The sequence below is a fragment of the Tachypleus tridentatus genome, chromosome 13 (assembly GCF_004210375.1).
Source record: "Tachypleus tridentatus isolate NWPU-2018 chromosome 13, ASM421037v1, whole genome shotgun sequence".
Taxonomy (NCBI): domain Eukaryota; kingdom Metazoa; phylum Arthropoda; class Merostomata; order Xiphosura; family Limulidae; genus Tachypleus; species Tachypleus tridentatus.
The window spans coordinates 39,303,772-39,316,633 of record NC_134837.1 but is presented as its reverse complement, the minus strand read 5'-3'; the positions used below and the strand labels follow the sequence as shown (position 1 = coordinate 39,316,633).

At 32.4% G+C, this 12,862-nt stretch overlaps 1 protein-coding gene across 2 annotated transcripts in view; it reads right to left on the bottom strand.

Annotated features, from left to right (window-relative positions):
• The window catches only part of LOC143240390 (uncharacterized), a 46,400-nt gene that overhangs the window by 31,564 nt on the left and 1,974 nt on the right, over positions 1–12,862 (bottom strand). The gene's annotated exons all lie outside the window — the stretch shown is intronic.

Genomic DNA, 12,862 nt, shown 5'->3' with positions numbered 1-12,862 from the left:
CAGACAGCTTGAATAAATTTCTGAAATTGGAGTTTGATTATGTTGAGATCTCTTTGAGTTAGGACATAGTGGCGAGCACTACTGCCTTGCACAGTAGGTGCACTTATCAGACAAAGAATATGTTGGAAAGGAATCCAGTTTTCATCTTTACATGACCTTACAGGCCATGAGAACAGTTCATTTCTTGATTTCTTCATAAATGACATCAACACATGGGAATGTTCATCTGATCTATCTTTTACGTTTCCCACATACCATTCATGATCATATATGCATGACACGTATTTCCCTGGTTGATAATTGTCATTGCTATCATTAGACCCTACCTATTTGACCTGCTGCAGCATCATTTTCACTGTTACTACCAACAGTTACAACTGTGTACACATCATCATCTGATATCCTTCTCATATACAATTTGTTGGTAGAATAAAGCTATGATGTGACCTAATACCTGCTACAGTTTTGTATTTTTCATAGCACTCAAGTAGATCAAACTTTACACAATTCTGCAGGACTGATTCTTGATTGACAAGAAAGAACTGAATGCCCTGAATGTGGTCATTTGCCCAATGGTATATCTCAGAGACACTTAAACTTTGATAATTTATTATTTTACACAATCTTGAATTTTTTCAAGATCATGTTCAGAGATGGAAGAATATATGGTAAAAGCTGATTTGAATATTTCAGTGGGATTCATAAATTATTTCAAAATTGTATGGATATATTTGCACACAGTAACACACCTGAATTGAAGTTTTGTTTTTCAAGTAAACAACGTATCGTTAGAGGATACTTTAAAAAATTATAACTCAAAAAGTAGGTTGAATTTTTTTGTAGATCATATTCAGAGATGTAAGAATATATGGTAAAAATCTGAAAAGGCTGAATAACTGGTGACATGGTCATACTGTGGCCTGAAGTAGGGCTATTTTTAGCTAAATCAAAAAGTTGCATGCAACTACATTTTTTTACAGGAGATCTAATAGACTTTTAATCACAACAATTGCTGATTTATCAACTGATGTGTTATAGGAAATTTGAAAACAAAATTCAACTCTGTATTTTATTAAGTCTTCAAGCTATGGCTTATTAAATAAACCAATGTTTTTTTATGATTTTGGGTTTTAAGGTGATTTTACACTGTGAAAATCCTAAGAGAGATAAACTTGGTTTGAGACCATTTTTGAATTCTGTAAAATTAATTTAGTCAGTGTAGCAAATTTCAGCCTTCTACCACCATTACTCTTGCAGCTTTAAGCAGCCAAAGTTGCCCGAAAATGAATTTGCCAAAAGTAAAAAAAAAGTAACAAAAAATTTTACATGGCTGTACATCAGAAACTATTAGAGATATTGATCTAATCTTTGGCAATTTTTCATTATATGGGTAGATGAGCACATGTGAATTTTTTCAAGGCATTTTGAGGGGTCACCTGGGAAATTTTCCAAAATCTGGATGATTTGATGTGGAATGACCCTTAATTGGTTTTGATTGTAAATAAGGTCATTAGAATTATTTGAACACTAAGTACTAAATGTTTCTATACATACATGTATTATACAAAAAAAGTACACACTAAATATGGTCTGTGCCAGGCACTAGGAACAGAAAAAAAATTTTTTAAATGGTTTGCTAGGTTATTTCATCATACTATTTGGTTTTTCCAACAGCAGCTTTTACAGGAAAAGGCTCAATATCTACATTTTCAGCTTTCTTTGATACCAAGGTGCTGAATGAAACGTTTCTTAAAATCACTATACACTACCTTAGTAAATCTATTTTTCTTTGTATGACACTGAAATATTAATATTGTGAAGGAACATTTTCTCACCAATGTAATAGATCTTACTTAGAAAGGTCCTATTTTAGATTTGATTCTTGGTACTAAAGATAACATGTCCATAAATGTTGTTCTGTAAAAGTATTAAAATAGGAGATTTTAAGATACTGAGTTTCCAGAAATTGTAAACTGTTTTCATAAACACTGTAAAAAATTGTGAAAAAGCTAAGGATGAATTTGTTAAGTTCAATAAAAATAGTTGAAAATGAATGTTTTTTCCAAAATTTTCTGTTCCAACCAAATAACCTGTTCCAAAAGGATAACTCAAAGAATTGAATTACTGAGTAATAAAAAAAAAACACCATAACCATGTCAAAAGTATGAAGTACATTATTTACATTTAGAATTGAGAATGTTAAGGTTTATTAAAGTGATTAAAGCAGAGATTAATTACAAAAATTGTTTGAGCCAAAAAACTGTTGTTCAATTTGATTTAACCATTTGTTCATGAACTTTGGCAAATTGACCAACACTGGATCTGTGAAGCTATGGAGTCTAATTTTTTACAACAATTTTGAATTTTCTCCATTCTGTATTCATAAACATTAAGTCTGTTGTACCCAAAAAATCTTATTTTGTTACAATGTACTTTTACTAATGAATTGTTCTGTTAATTTCCAAATATTTTCCTAATCCACTCCGAGTAAAAAGTGACTTTTCATGCCAAGAATAAAATTACTTAATTTACATAACCTCTAGAATTTTCTAAACCAATACAAAAAAGGATTTTGTGATAAAACTTTATATCTTTTATTTTCTTTACCCTTACACTAACTGTAGAGAAATCATCAGTGTACAGAGAAATAAAATATGCAATACCATTTTTTTGCTTCTGTAATAATTGAAGTATTAACTAGAAATGTCCAAAATTATTTATCTTGGGAGTTTCAACTGTTAACATTTTCACATCTGTTTCTTTTATTTTATTGTTCATTTCTGTATTTTGTACCCACTTGAGTGGTAATCCTATTTCAATAGCAGTAAATCACAACATAACTCCATCAGTTATTAACACAAAGAGCATGTGAAATGTGACATGCATTATGCTTAGACTCAAGCTTGTGAGATTTTAGATATTTTAATAAAGTTTTGTTGGGCTCAGCTGAGAAGTTTTTATTTTTTACATTTTAATTACATTTGTTAAAAATATTCAACAACAGATACATAAAAAACAAAGCTGTAGTACTCACTGTACACTCAAGCTCATTTGCACTCAAGTAAAGTTTTTCTTCAATAAGTCTCAATAAGCCTCACAAATTTTGGTGTCCAAAACAGGATTCATGTAGCTTTTATTTATACTTTTCAGAAAACAAAAGGCATAACAGTCACAAGAATGAAATATCCCAAAACTAATGAGGTTTATGTGCCTTCTCAGTTAATTACAAATAGATAAAAAAAAAATATGTAAGAAATTCAGATGATGAAACTGTGGCCAAATCATGTGACTCTGATAAGGTGCATTTGTACAAAAATCAGTTCTTCCTATTGGTTATAAAAATGTTCATCAGCTATATAAGGCTAATTGACATGACAATCTGTCAGATAGAGAGAGGGGAAGAACCTCTCTGGTGAATTTCATAAACTTAATATTTCAGCAAATCAGAGAGGCATGAGGTTCAAATCTTAGATTTCTGCTTGTAATTATGTGATTTTAATTGGTTGGAAACTGCAAAGAGCTCTTTTTTAAGTTAAAAATTTCAGAATTGATAAAAATAAAGCTATGACATATCATGGGACACAGAAGAATGAGGACAATTATTTTTCCAATGCTTCTTTTTGAAACTGAGGAATTAAAACTTTTTTAAGTACAAAAATTTGAATTATTGGTAACAGTTTAATGACAAGTTTATTCAGATACATTCTTAATGAAGCTGTTACTAAATTTCCAATATAATACTACAAAAAGACATGTGGGTAGTAGAGAGGATAGAAAAAAAAGATTTATTTAAAAAAAACGAAAACCTGCATTTTGTAAATGCTTGTTTTAGCACAATATTTCATGTTAAAAAGATTTATTTTCTCTTTAAACCATTTTATTATCTTAGTAAAATGAATGTTACATACTTTATGATTCATTTGTCATCTTTTTCCCCAGTGTTCAATGCTTTTAAAAGAAATACAAAGTGTAGTTGCCTTTCCTAGTTACCAATCTCTTCTGCACTTCTGATTGAACTATTCCAAATGCACGAAAAGACTGTTCCCATCCTCAGCTGGCAAACAACAAAGTACTGCTGGACTAATACATTTTTTAACAATTCCCACCAGTCAACTGCTTGAACATTTGTATGGATGATATTTGCTATAAAAATACATTGGCTGAAAGATGTTTGGGCTCTGTGTTTAATAATGGTTGGAAGAAGGCATGGATCATTTCTATATGTATCTGCAACCCAGTACATAGCTCTGTTGATGTTAATCAGATTCCTTGATATCTAGGATGAATTAAAGTTCCCAAATAATTAGTTCAGTTAAAGTTGAATAATGTTTTTAAGCATCTGTAAGATCTCAGCATTTGTTAGGTCTTGAAAAAAATTTTTTATGTGTTTCTATATCATCAGCAATATTACTTTGATCATGTTGAACTCAATTTAGGGCAAGAGAGATAAGCTTAAGTATGCTTAATAAATCTTTACAGTTTTGTTGGAAGTCAGTTTCCACCTAACAAATGTTATTGTCTATTCTGTCTAGAATTTCTTCACATATAATAACTATGTTGAATGGATGCTTTCAAAGAATCATAAAATGTATTGCAACAAACTTCTCTTGGAAGAAGTAACTTCTGTTTCTTGCTACCATCAAAAGTTGAAGCAGCAAAGTGATTATTTTGGAAGTAAATCACAACTAGAACAACTGTCTTAACAGAAGAAATTTAAATATCTTTTGCCACTAAGTGTAACAGATGAACTGAGCACCCATATATAACAGAATGGTCTCCTTCTGCACTTTCTTCTAACAGTGATCAATTTTTTTACATATCCCATGTTATTTGTAGCTTCCAACATTTTTTAAACATAGTCTTATAATCTTCAATGAAATATCTGCCGGTTCACTAGCATATTCAGCATTGTGCAAGTGCTCAAAGGTGTCCACTGTGTCAATCACGTACGATTCCCCATTGGCAACAGTGACACAGGTATAAACATTTGGATCATTTAAATATTACTTCACTCATCCAGATTCATGCAAACTATGTATCCTTAAAGGACTTCTACAAGTTCAGAGCATTCTTTATTGTCAGTAGTATCAATCAATTATTTTCTTTTTTAATCTTGGGGGCTTAAAATCTGATTTCAGCATTCTTACAATTTGAACAAACCTTGGGTGTTCTACAAACAGAAAATGGGATGTTGTATGTAAAGTCAGACTTGTGGTTTCTTCATCCAATTCTCCATTATACAAGTTTGGTATCCTGGTTGCATGGAAACTAGTTATGATTAACTGCTAGATGAAACTTTTCATTTTTTAGGCTCCAGTGGGTTCAAAATTACTGTGTGTACAAGTTTCCTCTTTGTCATCAGTTTCAGTGGCCACATCTTGATGTTTACACATTAAGTGCTGCTTCATTTGAGCCACAAGACTGTTATAACTTTATCCTGCAGTTTATTCTCCACTTTTATCAGCCGATAGTTCTCAAAAATATTTTCAAACAGGATCTCTTTTACAACTAACTAACGTGGTTGTTAATTGCTCTTTCTGTGGTGTTTGGGCTTGAAATGGTAATATATTTAAGAACAAGCAATAACACCTACACCTAGTGATGGGAAAAGTTTAAGTTGATCTATCAGTTTAAATCATTTCATAGACTTTAAAAATGTTAATTGTGTTGCATCCTTAATTTCACTTAGAGCCAAAGTTCTAAGTTACTTATAATACCCACCATGAAAAATAATTGCTCAATACACCAGTCATGCTAACAGCTGTTTGACAATAAAAATATGGTAAATGTATTTCTATTCTTTAAGTTACATCTCATCATGAAGTGTGAATGATAGTACAAGTTCCTAACAATTTACTGCAGAATATCCTAAGATTTGGTATCAACATTATTCTTGCTTGTTCTCTCATCAATTCAAAAGTGAATGTTGAGTTTCGTCTGTGTGCACAGTTTTTTCAAACACAGTGCAGGAAGTGACTGCTATAAACAGGGGACAGATGAACACTTGGACAAACACCATGGCTCACAACATATACGAGACTAGCAACAAACCACGTTTCTAAGATTTTGTAGTATATGAAGAACACACTTCAAAATCTTACAGTCTACATGGTTTAAAATGGTTTGTTGTTTTTTTGCATAGTGAGAAGATTTTGTTTTAAATCAAGAATTTTGCTTTTTAATCTGACACATTCATAACCAAAAGGTTAATGAAATTTTATGCTTATATTATTTCTAAAAAGTGATACAGACCTTTAAATTATTTTAAAGTGAACATTATTACAAATGAAAGGAAAATTAAAGTTAACATTTTTAGCTGAAGTATTTCAGATAGTTACCTACCTCTAAGATCTCACAAACAACAGCCAAATTTCCTGTGCATATCTTAAGCACTGAAGAAACTCCTACCCCCTATTTGCATTGCATCAGCTTATGATGCAATCATCGTAATGCTGTAGCCCTACACCAACAGAAGGATGACACAACCTCCACATGTAGCAATTCCCATAAACAATAGCACATGATCATAGGTTCATTTTTAACAAGGCAAAAAATAAAATAAAAATGAACCAAAAGTAGGAAAAAGAGTAGGAAGATGGTGCAAGAAGGTAGGTATTTATCTGGAAAAAGTTTTCTGATAAGGAAAATGTTAACTTAACAAATGCAACCTACACCTCTATAACACTAAAAACTTGAATGGTGCTGGTGCAAAATAATTAGATAAGGTCTTTCATAACAAAAGGAACAGAAGGGGTGGTGACTTTCATGACTCTTCAACCAATTTTGTTATTTATTTTATTGATATATTTCACGTACATTACAGAGATGTACAGTAAAGTATGTCAGGTATATCCTGTACTTGTCACAAAAGTGGGTTGAATGTTGATAGTAGTGCATCTATGGCTGTAAGACACTGTTTTGGTGAAATATTTATGAGAAAGATGTTATATCAATAGGTGGAGAAAAGATGAGCTCTCACCTACGTCTCAGGAGCAAATCCATATTCCACCTGGCTGGATATATCTACCAGGAACTATTTGGTAGATACTGTGAATGAATGTTTTGTACTACACTTCCAGGGTATACTCTAGCCCTACATCTCTGAGGATTGGTGAGCCCAAACAGTCTCTTACCACTGGAGAAGGCACAATCATAGAAAGTTCTCTCTATACTTCCATCCTCAGAAGCTTGGAATTGAGAAAGTAAGGGTTCTCCTGTGCTCCACTAAAAGAAAAGGGAAGAGAAATATGCATTGGGGATAATACTGTAAATACAAACTACTATCATCAGGTACAGTTATATGGAATTGGTTCCCAACTGGGAGACAGTGCAATGAATTACCATGACTAAAGAAACTGACCATGAATCAGCTGTAAGGGCAAAACTACATCTGGTGCTGTGTATTGTTCTTCTTGTAAAAAGATGAAAAAATGACCATGTCAATGTTAGAGAGATATGCCTAAAACCTGCAGAAAACCTTATCTCAATGGTTAGCAATGAGCAAGGACTAAAGATATTTTCACCAAAACTATCATGCTCATAAAGAGAAGCCTCAGGGAAGAGGTGAAGGGCAGAGAAAGAGCAAAGAAATAGGATAAATATAAAAAAAAGGAGAGACAAATATCTGGAAAGGAAAACAAAGGAGAAGAAAAAAGTGTATCTCAAGCAGAAAGAACTGAAGATCAAAAATATAAAAGGGTTATGGCCCAAGGCCAAGGAAAGAGAGTCACTAAGATGAGTAGGATAAGTAAAATATAAGACAACACAGAGTGGCATATAAGAAGCAACTAAAAAAAAAAACATTGCAATGCACAAGTAAAAAGGATAGAATATATATCCCATAGTTGATTCATAAGCTTAGCACACAGAAAAGGAGAAAGTACCTGTTCTTAATTACGTTGTGAACTGTTAGAAACAAAGGTCAAAAATGGAAAAACTAGCTAAACTCATCCATATATGAGGCAGGTTTTAAAAAAGCAAAGAAACAAAATAAAAAGGGACCTGAAATGGGGAAACAAACAGACAGAAGGAAATCAACCATCTGATGCAAGAAACTGGGAATGTCGTAAGTGAATGTGTTGGTACATCATAACTCATGAAGTTGTGGAAGTTATCCATGACTGAAAATATTGGAATGAAGTTCAAAAACTTGAGAAAAACTGAATGTCGAGTTCATAAACAGAGAAAGTGCCTTCAATTGCACCGAGTCAATTGGAGAAGATGCCTAAAACTAATATCTCTGGGCATTGGCATTTTTGTTTTGAATAATTTACATGCCATATATTATTCAAATAAGCATAAAGTAGAAATGTGATAGTTAGAAAAAACAGTTTCTATCAGGAGGATGGAACAAAAGTGCAACAAGAACAAAAGCAATGTAATATTAAAGACAGAAAGGCAATTAAATTGACTTGAAATTCCTAAAATAAAAGAAAAAACAACTGAATAAAGTGAGTGCTAAAGACAATATAAGAATATGATCATGTACTAGTGCTCACAGAAAGTACTTCACATGGAGGTCACATCAACATTCTACTGATGGAGGTGTGTGTGTGTGTGTGTGTGTGTTTTCCTATAGCAAAGCCACATCAAAGTATCTGCTCAGCCCACTAAAGTGAATTGAACCCTTGATTTTAGCATTATAAATCCATAGACTTACTGCTGTACTGGCAGGGGGCAACTGATGGAGGACTACAGCATTATAATGATTATGTCATTGTATGGCACAATACATGTAAAGACTGGTATGGGTGGGAGTTTGTTTAAGGCTAATGATATATATGCAGAATTCTATGGCAGTTGTATCTGAGATAACATTTAATGGCATGCATGGAGAGATAGGTAGCACTTGTGCATTAAAAATATTTTACCAATCAAAGAGAAGTAGAAAAAATGGTGCTCACGATTAAATTTCAGTAGGTGGGGGAATCTTTTCTTAAAATCTGTTAAGTTGAAAAAGTAGCTATTTTAGAAACATCTGGGATTGTTTTTTTTTACAATACAAAACTGTCATATTCTTATTTATAAAGCTTCTGTTCTTCCAGATGAGATCATCTTAACTTGTTGTTTATCTTGACTTTTAGAAAGACTTTGATAAGGTGCTTTATAAGAGATTAATCAGATCATTTGATGCCTTTTGAAACTAATAGAAAAGTTGATAAAATACTGTTGTTGTATTATAATTTTCCTAAATAGAGAATGTACTAATGAGAGCTACCAGCACACTGGCTTGAAACTTTTGTTGTTTATTAGTTATGTCAATACCTTTGATGGAATTTTGAACATTAACTTCTTCTCTACCTGAAATTGTATCATAGATAGGTTCTCATTTCTCAACAGAACAGTTAGCTAGTCTGTTAATACTATCTTAAGTTGTTGTTTTTTTATTCACATATGCTAAGCCTTTGTAAAAGCTATCATCCCTCCATATAAAAGCATGTACTGCACTAGCCTATGATGCAATCAACATCTGACTATATCCCTCTATTAATAAAAAGTAAACACAGTCTCCTTACACAGTACTGCTCTTGAGCACTTTGTGTAAACCAAAAGGTCATTTTTTATGATGCAAAAAAAGCATATCAGAAGGATGGTGGTAAAGTGGGTGGATGTGCAAGAGGTGATTATCTGAAATACATAATCAGGTATGCAAAATGTAAATTTCAGATCATGCTGCTCAGCAGTTACCTAGAATTCTCTATTAGAAGATGGTGGATAATATGAAGAAAGCAACAGAAAGGGAAATCTTAGAGGATATGACTTCTACTCTGTAGAGGGGGGTACACAGAGACATAATCAGTGAGAGACGACATCCATCTAAAATGTGGAATTTCTTTGGCCAATACAGGTGGTTGTGTCAAAATAATTTTTTTTTTTGCTAAAATATTACAAAGGTGGGCAAAATGTAAAGGCTGCTCAACCTATTCATATATCCAAGTCATCTTTAAACCCTTCAATAGCTGGACCATTGGGAAGAGGCACAGGGCAAGAAGCAGAATCAGGAGTAACTTCATAAGATAGGCAGAAAACAAGAGTGAGCAGAAATGGCTGCAGAGAAGTTGCTTCAGCTTGAGTTTCAAGGTATAAAGAACTTCTCCAAAAACTTCTCCTGAAAGGAAGAGTCCTAAACAGAATTCCCTAAATTAAAGTGAGGGAGTTAAAACTCCAGAAAGAAGGCAATCCATTCAGGCAAATCTGGAAACAAAGGTAACTGGGCAACTGCTGAAGAAGAAATCAAGGTAAACATGGAGTACAGTTAGATGGAAGCCTCTCAAGTAAGACCTTTGGGTGCACAGCACAAAGTATCAAAAAAATAGGTATAAAGAGAAAAGATAGTGAAGTAGTTGAGAAAGCAAAACGTGCAGATTGACAATGTGAGAGAGACGTAAAAGAGCAATAGCATGAATGTAAGTACAAGGCAAACGGGAAAGAAACAAACTCTAAAGATTGATGTTCGTACAGAAATCTTAACTGTGAATCATCAAAAATAAGCAGAGTAAAAAAGAATATGTTACATGTCTGAGTTATCAGCAGTATTTGAAATGGTGAGTAACATGTATGAGTAACTCCAATTCTCAAATCTGGAAATTTGCATACACCACTTCTTGTGCATCTTGGTTAAGAATTCCAAAATAAAGAAGAATATATCACAATTTATGCAAGAGCATATCCCTACTTCTAAATTCCCACTTTGAGCACTGGTTATTACAGTGGCTGGAGTTACATGAGCATCATCTAGTAAAGAAGAACCAGAAGTAAAGGCAGATGGTAGGAAAAAAACAGTAAAATGATGTTGAGAGATAAAAGGCTTTATAAAAGTAGAAGACCATGAGTTCTTGCTGAGACAAAGAATATAAAATAGAACCAGTCACTTCATGGACAATACAGGTAACTGTTCACTATTAAAGTTACCATTGAAGAAGAGAAATGTCTGAACTTCAGGAAATTTCATAAATATAGATAAAGAATTTGTACTTTAAAGGACCCTTAAAACTGTATTTGTAATCTTTTTTTCATTTAAATCAAAAAACTGAATTTAAAAAAGGTAAATATTTATATGTAGAAATGGCTCATTTGGGTTGAGAAAATTTTTTTTATGTAAAGGAGGGAACAATGTTTCGACTTTCTTCGGTCATCATTCAGTTACCTCTTTCTTTCTTTGTGAGCCTGACGATGACCGAAGAAGGTCAAAACGTTGTTCGCTCCTTTACGTAAAAAAAAATTTTCTCAACCCAAACGAGCCGTTTCTACACATATTTTATCTACAAGTGGGTTTTCTCGACATCACTGAAGGTAAAAATTTGTATCAAAAATTGTAATTGAAAGTCAAAAGTAGGTACCATGGAAAAAAAAATGAGCATTTGGTTTACATAAAGTACCCAAGGGGAGTAGTAATGTGTAAATAGATTGTGTTGGCCTCTTACTGATGGAGAGGTATTGCATAATGAATAAGAGATATGGAAATAAGGAAAGGATTTACTTCTTGTGTGAAAAAACCATTGGTATTATAGCAAACAACTCTAAAGCTGCAAATTAGTGTTTAGTTGTGAAAAGAGCAAAGTTCTTGTTTCTATTTTTATGTGCACTGTTTTGAGTTTTAAAGCAAGAATTACATTTGGTGTGACCTTGTTTGGAATATTAAATACATTTTTGGTTTACACAATACAACAAGAATATTAATGTAGTTGAGTTAGACTGCTAGAATGATACTTGATTAAGTCACTTAAACTATGAGAAATTCAAAACGTTTTAAATGTTTTAAGGCTTACTTAGGAGACTTACAGTGACTTAATAGAAGTGCTCAAACTTTTAAGGGAATTGGACAGTCTTCCTATGTGTATGGATATCTATTTGCAAGTGAAAATAAAAATATGAATATTACGGATAACAGATTTAACTTTTGGAAGTCCAGATTTAGAAATGTTCTTCAATAATAATAGTTGTAAAATAGTTGCCTGATTATGTGGTATATGCAGCTAATCTGAATTATTTTACATTTTGTTGTCACTTTGTTATTTTTAATCTTCATACGATATCTCTGCATTAATACTTTCTATCTTGAGCAGGTGTTCTAAAACTGGGTTGTTGAATGGGAGAAGAGAGCACAAATGTTGTATTTCAGTTGTTTTTTTTTGTTGTTGTTGTTTTGGTTTCGAATTAAGGAAAGTGTTGAACTGTATTATCATACCAAAAAATGTCATTATTTTAGTTTTTTGTGGAGCGAGATGGTTGAAACTAGAAAGATCAGGTTATGAGTTGTTAAGGTTCCAGTCCTGGGAAGATTGATAACCTCTAATCTTGTGAATTATACCTAGAAAACCTTCTCTTCCAATTCTATCCCCGACAAAAGTTAACTACTGATTTTAGTCAACATTTCAACAAAACATAAGAAATTTTAGCTTTAACATGCTAAATCCTTAACATTTATTTAAAATATTATGCTATCATAACAATACATTTAATGAATATACTTAAAATATGTTTTTGTTTTCACTGATGAAAAATTTGAGAATTACTAAATTATTTGTAATGGAATGAAGGATGATAAGTCATTTTGTCAGAAAACATATCACTATTGCAAGGCCAATACAACATCATGCAAATCTTTTATAATGGTTTCATAGCCCAGCTGTTCACAAATACAACATTGAAACACAATAAAACTACAGTGCTAATACATTCATACATCACACTGACTCATTCATATAACATCACACTGACTCATTCAAAAGGCTGCACCTGTACTACTACTTTTGTTATTCATCTCTTCCGCTCTTCAAATGTTTTACATCTTAGGATGATAATTCAATTGTTTATTTTAACATGGATTTGATGAAGATCATTGCATTGCATTAAAATCTGG